The sequence below is a fragment of the Rhinolophus sinicus genome, chromosome 17 (assembly GCF_057876585.1).
Source record: "Rhinolophus sinicus isolate RSI-liver-muscle chromosome 17, RSI-T2T, whole genome shotgun sequence".
Taxonomy (NCBI): Eukaryota; Metazoa; Chordata; class Mammalia; order Chiroptera; family Rhinolophidae; genus Rhinolophus; species Rhinolophus sinicus.
The window spans coordinates 24,284,378-24,299,064 of NC_142517.1; the positions used below are offsets into that span (position 1 = coordinate 24,284,378).

The 14,687-nt window shown below is 37.8% G+C and overlaps 1 long non-coding RNA gene across 1 annotated transcript in view; it reads left to right on the forward strand.

The window, feature by feature from the left end:
• The first annotated feature begins 611 nt into the window (after positions 1–611).
• The window catches only part of LOC141570465 (uncharacterized), a 28,004-nt gene continuing 13,928 nt past the window's right edge, over positions 612–14,687 (forward strand). The window contains exons 1-2 of the long non-coding RNA XR_012494449.2: positions 612–839; positions 2,813–3,171. This is a non-coding gene — a long non-coding RNA (uncharacterized LOC141570465). The remainder of the gene's footprint in view (positions 840–2,812; positions 3,172–14,687) is intronic.

A 14,687-nucleotide genomic window follows, 5' to 3' on the forward strand; every position in this document is an offset into this window, starting at 1 on the left:
TATGTAATAATGGTTCACCTCTGCTTTCAAGGATCTTATTGTCTAAGTAAAAGAGAAAAAAACATAAATCAGTTCTTAGACCATGTTATTGTTAACATTGAGTGTTTACAAAATATTGTGTGAGCACAGGGAATCGCCTTGACTCATGCACCTGTAACCTAATGTCTTTTTGCTTCTGCACTTGAGCCTCTAAAATCCAACGTGCAGTCAACACTCCGGGGAATGTATTAAAATATATTAGATTATATCAGAGGGATGTATTAAAATATATTAGATTATATCAATTGTCTGCTTTAAAATTTCAATTTAAACTTCTTACTGGTTTTACAAAGTCAGTGGGACCTGGTGGCTGCCTTTCTCTCTGACTGCACCTCATGACACTGGCTCATTTCAGTCTTTGGGAACCAGGCTTGTTTTCCAGCTTAGCACCTTTGAACTAGTGGTTCCTATCTCTGCATCACTGGCTCCTTCTCATTATTCAGAACTCGGCTTTGTGGCTGGATCCCTGTCACCTGATATAAGTAACCACCCAATCACACATTGTCATATGGCCCTGTGTAACATTAGTCATGACTAAGGTAGTGCCTTCCTGCCTTCCTGCCTTCCTGCCTTCCTGCTTTCCTTCTCTTGCTCCCTTACTTCTTTCCTTCCTTCCCTCTCTCCTTCATCCTTCCTTTTTCTTTCTTAACTTTGTCTCTCTTTGCACTACAATGAAAGCTCCATTAGGATAGTGACCTTCTTCACCCCACTCCATGTCTGCTTTGTAATGTGTCTTCAGTAAATACTCACTGAGTATGTGACCAGATTGAACAGAAGTCTGAATACTGGAGAATTTACAGGTACTTTCTGGGTGGAACCGGGGTGGGGGTTGGCTTTTCAGAAAGAGAAAACAACACCTTATTCAAAGACACAAAACAATGGACAAGTGCATCAGATGTATTTTTGGCATGGCCCGACATAAGGTGTGAGTTGAGCTTGGAGAGAACAAAAAAATAAAAGGTGTAGGGGCTAAAAAAATTAATACTTTTCCTCCCACCTTTTGAGTTCTTCTAGCTGGGCTAATAATCAAATTAACAGAGATGGCTTAACAGGAAAAAAAAGTCAGGTTTTTAATACATGTGCACAAGAAATTCACGTTAGCATGAAAATTCCAAAGACAGTGACGCACCATTGGATATATATGACATTTTGGACAAAAGAGAAGGGTGGGGGGACAGGGTATTAGATTTCAGAAGGGAAAATGGGTAATTTACCGGTAGTTAAGGAAAGGGGAACATACATAACAGTGAAATTCTTGCTGGGCAACTCAGAAACAATGGGACATGGGGTGTCTAGCTAACAGGCTTGGAGTCTTCCTGACTAATGCTGGGGTGAAGATTCTTAAGGTGATTAAACCCAAGCTCCTCTCCAAAGGCAGGTTTTTCTGTCCGAATCTCTTGGACAGGAAAGGGGGGGGGGGGAGAAAGGGGGCAGGTTAAAGGTTATTTCTCAGTCTGATTTCTTAATAAACTGCTCAAAGTCAATATCCTAAAAAAAGCAGCTTCAGGGTGACAAAATTATGGTTCCTTTCAGAGGTGAGAATTGAAAGGTTTCACACACACACACACACACACACACACACACACACACACACACACCTTGCCAGTAAATGGTTTTTCATCCTGAGACCTAGTTTCCTCATTGACAAACAGTAATACAGACTTCTGCCACTTTCTGAAATGCAAGAACAGTGGGAAATGGCTTTATAAAAGACACTGACAAATCTGCTCTGTTGTCACAACTCATTTCAGAGTTTTGAGTTTTTGTAGGGATAATTTTTCTACAGTTTAATGAATGAATTGGACATATATTACAGAGCTTGCCAAACATAGGAATCACATATATCATCATATTATGTCATTCATTCATTCAACAAATTACTGCAAACAGCAGCTTCATTGAAGAAATTTTTGTGACTTTTGTTTGAGATTTGTTTATTTGTTTATTATTTGTGAGGTTTAAACACAGTTTGGGGAGACAGTGAAGAGGCCTTCATTCACTTTGATGGCCTCCTGATCTGGAACAATAATAATGCTTATGTCAAAGGGCAGTTGTAAAACTTAAATGACTTAAAATATGTAAAGTGGTTAGAGAGTTCCTTGGCCTAATTGTTACCCTTTGTCATTATAACAATTTGCTGCTCTCACAAGAGAAACTGGTGTGACTTTATTGAAGGAATTTCACACTGGGTTCAAAAATCTATTAGAATTGTGTTTACATTTTGCTTTACACACAAATTTTTGTGTGTAAACACACAGATTTGTGTTTACACACAAATCTATTAGAATTGTGTTTACATTCTGCCATTTTGCCCTCATGGAGGCATTACTAGATAATGATGATTAATGCCATTTCTTGCCTGCTTTTAAACATGGTGTAAATGAGGACCACTCAGTTGAATTGTGTCAAGTCCATTGTTTTCATGTTTAAAAACAATACAGAGTTCAGAGTAAACCAGAAAGATAACTGTGTAAAAGGAAAAAGAGAAATCGCAACAGAAAACGTATTCTCTAGGATAAAGAGAGCAACCTTTTCCTGCCTGGGGTCGGCCGTTTCATCCATTCTGAGAGCCTACTGCAGTGGTCCTGTCTCTGCCTGTGAGCTCCAGCTCTTCTCACTAAGACTCTAGGCTGGATGTGGCCTGTGGTTCTGCAACTCAGCTGGTCGGGAGGGCAGGAAGGAAGGGTGGACCTGCTTGAGATTTCCTGTCTGCTGTGAGTCATTGATACCGAGCACTTTTCTTGTACTTCACTGCTTACTATCCGTAAAGCAGGAATGTGGTCACAGAAGTCAAACCGGAACCATCGCTCTGCATCATGGTAGCTGCTCCCACCACCCTAAACAAGCACGGTCTGCACTGCTTCAGGGAGCGCTCCCCTCCCAGTGGAAGCCAGAAACCGAATCCATTAGCCCTTGTCAGAAGTCGACAGGGAAGCTTATGAGAAGGAACATCCTTAGGGTATCACTTAGGTGCAGTGGGAAAGGAGACTCATTTTGGAGGCTGAAGGCGAAATTTCCAATTCTGACTCGGCTGGAAAGACTGTAAGCCTGTCTCACACCAACTTCCCACCCGTGCCCTACCTGCCTGTATTGCAAACAAACTGAAGTTGAATATGGGCTTTTGAAATTTCTGTAAGTAAATGCCTTGTAAACGAAAAATTTAAAGTAATTGTCGCTTGTAGAGTATAACGTGAAAGGGATTAATCTTGATAGAGAACGTCTGTCCAGAGGGAATGATAACAGCTGTGCAACCTAACTTCTAAATCTGCTGAGAGGATTAATAATAATAATAATAATAGCTGTTGAGCACTTGTTTTTACACTTGATATGATATTTTATATACATTATTGCTAATCCTCACAAGAATCCCCACAAGCCCTCCATTCTACCAGCTGCCTTGGTATGGGGTGATGTATGTGACAGTGCTTTGAAAATATTAGTCATTAAATAAAGTCGTTTTTATTATCATTATAATTAACTTTAGAGAAAATTCCAGGAATAATATTTTATTTAGTTTACAAAGAGCATGAGCTTTGGAGTTACACACACTAGGTTCAAGTACTTTTTTTTAATTGTTTTTTTTTATTCTGCTAAAATACACATAAAATAAATTTTATCATTTTAACTATTTTTAAGTTTACAGTTCAGTGGTATTAAATGCATTCATATTGTGCAGCCATCACCACCATCAATTTCCATAACACTTTCTGCTTTTCTTTTTCTTATTAAATGTACTGGGGTGACATTGGTTAGTAAAACTACATAGGTTTCAAGTGCACAGTTCTAAAACACATCATCTACATATTGCATTGTGTGTTTACCACCCAAAGTCAAATTTCCTTTGTCATCATATATATTTACCCTCTTCTACCACCCCCCCACCCCACTTACCCTCTGGTAACCACTAAACTGTTGTCTGTGCTATGAGTTTTTGCTTGTTTGTCTGTCTTATGTGTTTGTTGCTTTCAGTTTTATAGCGCACATCTGAGTGAAATATGGCTCTCAATTTTTTGACTTATATCATATAGCATAATAATCTCAAGATCCATTCATGTTGTTACAAATGGCAGTATGTCATCTTTTCAGATACCACTTTTGTCCTCTTATATCTGTAAGATTATTGCTATGTCTCTCTGGGCCTCAATTTCCTCCCCTGCAAAATGGGTACAATAACAGCGACTTCTTGGAATTACAGCATCCACAAGGATCATATGTAAAAATTGCACAACTGTGTTTGACACATATTATAAAAATTTCACCACAAACATGGACTCCCTTTTCCACTTTTCCTAGAGATAATGGAAACTACACAAAAATCTTTAGAATCTTAATTATTTTTCAGAGTGCCTGCAGAAATACTGAGGAAGAATGACATGTATAAGAATGAAAAAACAGAACATTATAGATGAAGGAGTCTGCTACCCTTGAGGAAAATAGTCTGCTTGTTCTCATAGAGACTTGAAAAAAAGCTGTTTTGGAAAAAGAATTATTAAAAATGCATTGTCGGGCGGCTGATTAGCTCAGTTGATTAGAGCATGATGCTTGTAATACCAGGGTTGCTGGTTCGATCCCCACATGAGCCAGTGTGAGCTGCACCCCCCACAACTAGATTGAAACAACTACTTGACTTGGAGCTGATGGGTCCTGGAAAAACACACTTAAAAAAAAAAAAAAGCATTGTCTTGTCCTTAACATTGCCTTATCATAACAACATAGCTTGATCCTAGGGGTTTGGTAAAGAGGTTGCAATTAATTCAGTTCTGATATGAATGAATTTAAATTGCTAGTGATTAAGCATTGTCTCAGAAAACCAGAAATCTGACCTCTCATACCGTGTATTCATTAGAAGAGAGAGATTAAGTTGTATAGTGGTGACTGTGGTGCCTTAGAGAACTAGATAGTTTCGGTGTTTTATTTTGTTCACACAATTAAACCTTTTTTTAATCCATGAAAGCTGATCAACTCTCAAACTGATAATTATTTTATTAAACAAACTTCCTTTTCTCACTCTCATCCTAACTTTACACTTCAGAGTAGAAAACAATAACAGTAGCCTTTTTTAATCAATACAGGTTACTTTTAATACACTTCACAACATTCTCTACTTTTCATGGAAAAAAATATGAATGTGGAGTTCATTAAGGCATTTAAGAGACTGCTTGTGCTGAAAAACAGTCTTGGGAACTATCTCAGCAAACATATTGGCACTACGTTGGTATATGCTTGAAGTATTACTGTTTTCTGTTCAGACAAGCTTTTTATAGACTTGAGCACTGTGTTATTGTGTTAGGCCTAAAGACTTAGTAGATAAATAGCATTTTTCCTACAATTTTGGAAGTTCAAAACACTGGGTTCTAATTATATATGCACAACTAAAAATAAAGTATACTTTGCAAAGGAAAGACATGAAGACTGGAATAAATGTTCTTAAATAATGATAGACCATTTACTACAAGGTCTTCATTTTATTTCAAAGTGTCTTTTCACAAAATTCGTACTCTGTACGTACGACCTCTACTACGGGAAAGGCTCCAGTTATGGGTGGTAAATAGAAATCTATCTGACGAATTGAGTATATGGCCCTGATAATTATCTTGTATATTATGGTTTCAGGGGCTGAGGGAGTTAGTTGTATTCTTATGATAGTTGATGTTTATTGAATAAATATTTGATAAATCATTTAAAAGGTATTTTTCCAGAAATCTGAGTCCACCTCTTTAGAAAGAGGAGTGGGAGATAAAATGAAATGAGTGAAATGTAATGTCTCTCTCTTTTAGGAGCAGTTTATAAGATTTTGGTATGAACCAGGTTACTGATGGCAACGGTGTTGGTTGTAGCTTTTATTATTCATGGATGTCCTGAGGATATAACATAAAAGTATTTTAATGCTACTATTATTGCTAAGCTTAACATGAGTTTTTCAATCATGAAAGGGGATTTTCTAGTTGTTTAGTAGAATTCTAAACAAGTTCTACTTGCTTATGAAAGAATTATTCTTAGACTAAAATATAAGCTGTGCATATTTTTTTTCCATATTTTGGTTATTTGATATCCCTGATCCACAGAGTGTATGACCCACATCTAAGAAACAGCAGTTTGGTGGTGAGTCACATGGAAAATAAACTTGAGTGTTTTTCAAGGCAAAGGCATCTAACAGTGATGCTGTAAAATAGGCAAACTCAACCTTGCCTCTTCTCCAAGAAATATTTTTATTTTTCCTCCCTTCACCTTAATCTTCCTCGTTACATAAACTAAATCAAGAGAGGTTTGTCATTTTCAAAATAATTATGTTTAATGCAAGAAGTAACAAGGGGCAATTTTGAAAAGTAAAATTGTTTTCTTTTACTGGTTTTCATTATAAAGTGAGAAATACTCCCTTTAAGGTCCCAATATTCAGCCTTGAAACTTTTATTGAAGAAGGTAAGCTGGCAGTAAAGCCTCGGCCATAGCAGACCTAGTAGTCCCTAGAGAATTGGCGTTCCCACTTCAATGCTGAAGTCAGAATTTCCCTTCTACTAATGTTCTATTTCCTCTACTATTTAACCCAAAAGTCCATTTCCCTGTCACAGTGAACCCTTGCTCCACTCACCGATGTTCAAGTTTGGTGCTTGGCATCTGACTGCCCTGGTACAGGTTTGATCCAAATCAGCCCCTTGTGCCTTCTGTGACAGAGTCACATTGGGGCTTAGTGGTTCTCAAACTTTTACATACACGAAAACCACCTGGAGAGCTTGTGAAAACACTGGTTACTGGGCTGCACCCCTGGAGTTTCTGGTTCACTAGGCCTGGGATGGTGCCTGAGAAGTAGTATTCTCACAAGTTCTCAGGTGATGCTGATACTGCCCGTCTGGGGACCCCTCCCCCACTTTCCTTCCTTAAGAACCGCTGGTGTGGTGTAAAGAGCCTGTGATTGAAAACTAAGAAAGTCTTGCCTTCATCAAGCTTCGTAACTACCCTCACTAAAAACACAAATGGTTTGCCTCTGTGTTTGTTTCTTCATTGGTAAAACAAAAAGGCTTGAGCTGGTAAACTCTTGCTCAGTATTTCTCAGTGACTTTTCTGTTCATCTCAACTTATGGTACAATACCTTCGGTAAAAAGACTCATTCCAACAGCCATTTCAAATTGTGACTCTCTCTTCTGATGACATAGCCTAGTCTCATTGAAATTGTTGGGAGGGTGGGGTCAGAAAAAAGAACCTCAGTTATTTCTGAGTGTGCAATAAAATACGTCACCATCAAATTCATAGCTCACAGTTTTCCAAATGATATGGTGAAGGGTTCCAGGTGTGCCAAGACATTGGTTACATTGGACCTGAGGCATCAGAGCCCTCCAGGCAGACAGTCGGTCTTCCAGTGTCCCTTTACCAGCAAGCCCTTCAAATGTGACTTTCTGTGTACCATGCTATGACAGGGAGCACTGTTAGGTCAAGTTAAATGACGTTATTCCTTTATCCACTGTGTAGCTCTGACATTCTTCATATCACATTCATTTAGGAATGAGGGCAGCTATAGGAAAGAGTCTGATTGTGGTATGCTAATTCATTATTTTAAATGTTAGCTGAAGCACTGCTACTGCCCTTGATGCAGTTTGCTTGGATGCAGGAATTTGATAGGGTGTGGGAGAGATCATTTGTTTCCCTGAAGCCACCTCAGCAGCTCTCCAGTCCAGCACTGCATCGTTTCTGTTGGCTGCTCCAGCTGCACGTTGGATTTGCATGGTGCACAGCAAGGAATCGAAGCACCGAGACTGACCGTGTGTGTGCATGTGCAGCGGCTGTAGTGTGAAGATGGAGAGTGGGGAAGAGTGGTGCTGAAGGCTTTGAGTGGGACTTTCAAATGTCCTGGAGGTGTAGGCAATACTACCACCTCGATGTACGTCTTCACTGGAGATCCCACAGAACTCTGGGTGGAGGCCGGACATAACCTCCTGTATCCTCAGAAGCCAGAATGGTGCTTGGAATAAGATGGATGCTCAGAATATGGCTTGAATTGCTTGGTAAAGGCTTGCCAAAGAGCCTCTACTATCTGAGAACCTATATTATTTACACATTAGCATGTAGAAGGAACCCTAAAATGGGAAATGGCATAGAAGAGAAGGAAGCATTCCATTCTGTGAACTGAGCTGAAATTATTTTAACCAGTTCTCCTGCCTCCTCAACGTGTTATCAACGCATTTGGCTGGTCTAATTCCTGATTGTTTTAGAAAAACAGTATTCTGTTATCTTGATTACTAATTAGTCTTCAAAGTCTCTTTAAAAAAGACTAACTAGTAAACTTATGTAGTAAATTTCCACAGTCTTTCTGCTTGCTAAACCATTGTTTATTGCTTACAAAATTGTTTAAACTGACCTATGAGCTCCAAAGAGAACTTCTTTCCATCACCAGTTGCCTCCTCCACCATGAACACTATGCCCAAGCTCTGTAACATTTTATACTGGAGCCAAAATGGCTCTCAAACAACCATGAATAAAATTAATTCATAAAAATTTATTATTTTTGTGGTAGCACCAAACTGATTTTTACCTCCAGTTAGTCATTCATTTTTAGCAGAAGGAAATCAGGTGACAACATTGTGGTCAGTCCTTGCAAAAAAAATTTAAAAAAGACCAACTCCACAAGGCCTTAAGACTGCCCTAGCTCCAAACTGGAGAAAACAAACAAACAAACAAACAAAAAAACATTTCCCTGGAGTTCACTTCCATTTTTATGCTTCTCTTTCAAACTTCACTTCTCAGTTTATTATTAATTACTGATAATTCTATGTTTGATTCTGGTTGGGCAAGATTTTGAAATGGCCAAATATATATATATATATATATATATATATATATATATATATATATATATATATATATATATATATATTTTTTTTTTTTTTTTTTTTTTTTTTTTTTTTTTTTAAGTTGCTTCAGGCTTAAAAGAGTTTGAAGATCACTGTTCTCTGACAGAAGAATCTTACAGATGTACATTCCAACAGATACGGAATTCCTTTCTTTTATGATCCACATCTGCTGAACGTAAGCTGGCCTTCTCCCAGCCCTGAGAGAGACAATCATTAAATTGTAATTTGCACATTTCTACTCTGCAGAATATTGTCCTGGCTTTCCTATGAGTATTCCCACTGCTATTCTTTTGAGTATTAAAAACAAGTGTAATGTACACAGGATAGCTCTTTGCTAAGAGTCACTACACCATCAACACAATCATCCCCAAAGCCTCACCTGTCATCTCATAGTTTTCCATCCAGTTTTTGTCTATCAACCTTTCAACAGGAGTTCCAGCTCCTAGAGGGCAGGGGTCCTGTTATGCATCTTTTGCATTCTTTCTAGTAGTATCTAATGGAGAACTGAGTATCACGTGAATATTCAATAAACAATTGTTGAGTCATGCTGAATTGAATTAAAAATTTCCATATTCCTGCTGCCAATCAAAGAAGCAACTGAACCTACCCCTGTTGTCTACAGTCTGAGAACTATCAACAAAAGTAAGCTAAACGAGAATTACTGGGAAGGAAAAGCCATAGACCAAAGCAAAATAGTACAAAGAAGGGTGAGAAGAAAAATAATTCCCCTTTAACCTAGTCTTGTGTCTGCTGCACAAAGGGGATGTTGGTAAATGTTTGGTAAAAGTTACAACACACACAGTCTGTTGTGATTGTCACATGTACCAGCAGCATAGAGCAAAACAGCTTTTTTTTCTTCTTTTTTTTTAAGCCTCAGGTTCTAATAAAAAGCTCTGTGTTTATTTCATATTTTTTTTTTTATTTTTTTGATTAGCAAGCTTGTGTATAAATAATAAAAAGTACTTGTCCAAGTCCATGACTAATTCCTAAATATTAACTCAGGGCTCACACTAGCTTTCACTGCACATTCTCCTCCTTAGTGTAAACCTTGTGAGTGTCATGTGCAGGAAGTAAGACACAGAACACGAGTCTTCTATTAACTTTAATGCTGTCACATGGGCTTCCTGGATCCTGGAGTGCTGTGTGCTTGGGCTCCATGTGCTATAACCGTAGACTCGTATTGTTCTGTGTGACGCCTTGGCCAGCCTCTGGTTCTTAAAATCTCCTTTTGAAGCTCTTGTTTTTTAGAGTCATATTATAAAATCTTTCATTCTATGCACATCTTTTCCATCCTTCCCAGCGTCTGGTAGAGTAACGAGCATGCATCTTACTCAATAAACAATTGTTGAATCATGTTGCATTGAATTTAAAATTTAAAAGGAATGAACAAAATACTATGATTTGTTTCCAGGATGAAAGTTTATCTGATATCGATGGAATCATACTATAATTGAATAATGATTATCAATTAGAAAATTATAAAATATTATAAAAATAGTGAAGCAAAATAGCAGTTTAACCAAAACTGGGCATGGCATACAAGCACAGTCAGGCCTGACTGTTTCCTGTCTTATATTTGTCTTATAGCTTTTATATAAAGATATATTTGTAAAAGCATTAACCACATTAAAAAAAGTCTTTAGAATTTTTTGTTTTATGAAAATGTTTAAGTAGGTCCATATGGAATTCTTTTTTTCTGTTACTGGCCTTTGAAACAGTAAATTCAATTCTTCAAATAAGTTTGTTGAAATTACATGGCAAGTGCTATATGGTGGCCTTAGAGATAACCTTATCTGTACAACGGGTCTAGTAACATATGAATGTCATGGCACCACCCCATCTCTATTTTAAGGGATTCTCTGTAATAATGAATTTTCATACATTATGATCAAGATTTTCTTCTCGTGCAGATGAATTTTATTGAATTAGTACAAGTGTAAACAGAATATCAACAAGAAATAAAATTATATGAAAGATGCTTTTATGTAAATTAGAAAAACTGGATTATAAAGTAAAGATGGTAGTTTTCTAAGGTTAAATTCTCCCTCTTGTAATCTCATTGACCCTCGTTCAACGTGATGAAAATTGAATGTCCTTGTTGAATTATTATATGTATATAAATATATCTGTAATCCACTTAATAGGCCACCATTGTAATTGACAAAGCTGAAAATTTTGTAGGACAGTCATTGTGACTACAAATTTGGGGATTATTAGGCAAAACTCAGCAGGGAGCAGGCAGGTTTTGCTGTGCTCACAGATCTGATTAACTGCCGTTTTCCATACACAGTAGAACGTAATGCAGTGTTTCCCAAAGTATGGTTTGAGAATCATCTGGGAAGCTTGTAAATTATGCAGGTTCCCAGGCCTCACACATACCAGCAGAAGCAGAACCTTTGGGTACAAGCCCTGGATATCTAAATTTAAACAAGTATCCCAATTGATTATCATGCTCACCAAATTTGAGAGCCACTAACCACAGACTCACACTTAACAATTTAAAAATACCCAACTCATCTTTTGGATATATATATATATATATATATTTTTTTTTTTTTAATTTTTTAAAATTATTTTTTCAGTTACTGTTGACATTCAATATTATTTATATTAGGTGTACAGTATAGCGGTTAGACATTTATATAATTTATGCAGTTATTCCCCCGATTAGTCTAGCACCCACCTGGAGTTATATGTAGTAGTTGCAACATTATTGACTGTATTCTCTATGCTATACTTTACATTCCTGTAAAGTATTTTGTAACTACCAGCTCCCCAACCCTCCCCCCTCTGGCAACCATCAGTTTTTTTCTCTAAATATATATGAGTCTGTTTCTGTTTTGTTTGTTCGTATTTTGTTCTTTAGATTCCATATATAAGTGAGATCATATGGTATCTTTCTCAGTCTGACTTATTTCACTTAGCATAATATGCTCTATGTCCATCCATATTGTTGCATGGTTTCATATTTTAATATGACTCTCCACTCGGTATGCTTCTGTGTCATTTCCTACTCTCTTTCTCTTTTCTTTCCTCTTGCTGAGTCTCAGAATTTTAGAACTATGTGTGATTAGAATTCTTTGATTATAAGCAACAGAATCTAATTTTGAATGAGTTAAAAGCTAAAACAAATTTATTGCAGCTTATGTAGGTAGCTCACAAATCAAAACTAAATTTGAAGACCCACTATTAGGAAAAATAAAAAAATAGAGTAGCTTCAGGTATGTAGAGTAAGAAGGACTGATCATCTTCAGTTATTGTGTCAATTTATTAAAATTTCAAATTAATTTCCAAAGCATAGGCTTTGCCTAGAATGATCATGTGCCCATCTCTTGACCAGAAGAGGGAGTGCAACTTAGAGGCACTTTCCATAACTATATCTACTGACTGAAGAGTAAATCTCCAAGGCAAAGTAGCACTACCTACCTATCATTACAAGAACGGAGACTGATTTCTGTGCAGTCAAAAATAACAGGTTCACCACAATGCAGAAAACTTGAGAATATTGAATGCAAAGTCCTCATTTTATTCACAAGTCAACTAATTCCTGAGAGTTAGTCAACAACTACTCATTACACACCTAGTATTCTGAGTCAGGTGATGTTAGATGTTAGGGAAATAACGATGTAGTTACTAGAGGTCATGGGTGACAAATTAAGGCAAACAGTAGGTGGGCTAGTTCAGATAGAGCTTCTCTAATAATAGAACTTCTCTAATCAGGGCTAATTAGGAAAGGACCTGTTTATGTAAATAGAAAGTCATAATCAGATGCTTTTTATTTAAATCAACTATTGTTTCTATTAACCAAGGATAGCATGGTAAACATTGTTTTGCTTGCTAGCTGTTCTTATGCGGCCTGCCTTAATGAACAGATATGGGGCGTCCAGCATAACTTGGATAGTAGTTGGATAAAATAGTTATTGAGTGAATAAGATGACCTGTACAAGTTTTCCTTCCTGTTAAGTAGGCGTGTAGTCTCTCAGAAATTATATCGTGTTATATCCCATGACATTGTTTATTTCAACAGATCTATCAAGTAAACCAACATTTATTGAGCACCCAATGTGTGCTAGCTACTGGGAGTAAAATGATTGTTCCTGCACCGTGGGAGCTCACATTCATTTTCAGGGAGTACCTGGCTTCAGAGATAATGGAAAGGCAAACTTTAGCCTGGTTTCATATTAACTTATCATAAGTTCCATGAGTTGCCCTCTCATACTTGCCTTTACACAGGTCATCCTGCCAGGAATGCTTCAGTCCCCATTTATCCGCCTAATCAATATTGACTCATCCTTCATGTTTGTGGTTGAAAGACTCTCTGGGTAGAGTTTCCTCTGGCTTCTCTTAAAACTTAAAAGTCTCCTGTGGCATTTTATGTCACTACTTCCATCCCATAGTTGTTTACCTGCCTTGCTCCCCATTAGACTGTGTCTCATTTGTCTTCCAGAAACCTAGAACCTCTTTAGACAATGTCTTACACATGGTTTCAATCACTATTTATTTTCTGAGAACACTCAAAGCTATGTCGACAGCTCAAAATGTCTGTTGACTTCCGAATTTACACAGCTTGCTATAATATAGGGAAGGGTCGTGGGGACTGTTTTCACAAAAGAAGGAACTAGAAGGTTGGATTCCAAGCCTGCTGCCTACGTGTTCCAAGACACAGAACTCAGGCAGATGTTAATCAATCACACAGAACAGATCATCCAAAGCATATTGAGCAAAAAGATTCCATTGTAATGGCCATTCCCATCATTAAACCTATTACAAACTAGCCACAGGCTGTACCTTACCAAAGTTAAAGGTAAACCTGCACCAATCCTCTTGTAGCTGGCAGAAGTTCCCCATATCAAGAAGTTTTCTGTGGAATCACGAAACACATATAAACCCTAGCCCAGCGTAAGGAGGGAGTCTCTCTTCACTAGTGATTAGGGATTGCCACTGTCTGTGGGGTCGGCCTTTCCTTTCTTTTCTTACTCACTTTCTGCTAAATAAACTTACTTTTACTTTAAACTCTGTACCTGCTCATGGTTGAAGCCTTTCCTGTGTGAAGCCAAGGACTCTCTTTCCCTGTAACAGCTGCACACATAGAATTTCTAAATCTGATCATTGGTCATATCCTCACCTGCGTCCTCCTCTTGGAATTGTCAATCTGGGCGACAATTAGGTACTGCTTTCTACCTAGTTTTCCAAGACAGAAACCTAGAATCTCCTGTGGCTTCCCACACCCCTGCCCCACCGCCCTCACCGCCCCCATCAGCATGAATTCAGAATTCCTTCACATTAATTTATTTCTCCTCTGCCCAGTCTTCAACACCACCCGCCACTGCCTTACTTCAGGCCAGCTTGATTTTTATCAGGAAGAGTTTCAGTAGTTTCTAAATTAAAGCTACCTACCCTATCTAGCCTATCTATCTTTCAAAAAGATAGCAGGTATCGACTTTATAAAACTACACCTATTTCTCTTACCTCTTTAAAAAAAACATTCCAAAAGCTCCTGTAATATCACGGATAAAGTTCAAGTTCTTTGGCATCACACAAAAACCTCCTCTTCATGCTCCCCTTCCTGTCAAAGGCTAGCTTCTAGGTAGGCCCAATGTAGCAAGTACGATTGCCACAACCACCTCCCACCCCCTCCTTTCAACTGTCTGAGATCTTTCTCTTCTAGCATCCTCCACCAATAAGTATCAAAAGTTGGTGCATAAGTAAATCCTCCCACTTTTTTACCCTCCGGTGGGATAACTCTGAGGCTTGTGTCCAGAGTTACCCAGAGCAGTTGATTTCTGTTTATCCACATGGTGTAAC